The sequence below is a fragment of the Tupaia chinensis genome, unplaced genomic scaffold, assembly GCF_000334495.1.
Source record: "Tupaia chinensis unplaced genomic scaffold, TupChi_1.0 Scaffold000113_1, whole genome shotgun sequence".
Taxonomy (NCBI): Eukaryota; Metazoa; Chordata; class Mammalia; order Scandentia; family Tupaiidae; genus Tupaia; species Tupaia belangeri.
In genome coordinates this window covers 2,211,449-2,211,797 of record NW_006159577.1, presented here as the reverse complement: position 1 = coordinate 2,211,797, position 349 = coordinate 2,211,449, and positions in this window count along the sequence as shown.

The window sequence follows — 349 nt, the reverse complement described above, 5'->3', positions numbered from 1 at the left end:
TAAAACGGCTAAGTGGGACACTTAGGTGACGTGAAACTTGGGGTTGACTTTAAATTGCTCAATCTGCTGCAGAGAAGAGGCAAAGTGCGCGTCCAGACACCTGTCCGAGGACGCCTCCAAGCCACTGTCAGCCCACGTCCCCTCACGACATGCACCCGGTGTCGGTCTCTGCCAGGGCTGTTCTCCGCAGGTCGCGGCCAGTCGGCACCCCCAAGTCCACCCGCGGCGGCGCAGGGGCCCGGGCGCGGCACCAAAGCGCGCCGCCGCCTCATAATCAGGGCCGCGCGCGGGCTGACGTCACCCGCCGCGGCCCGCCTCCCTCGCTCGGAAAGAGGCGGGCGCCCCTTGG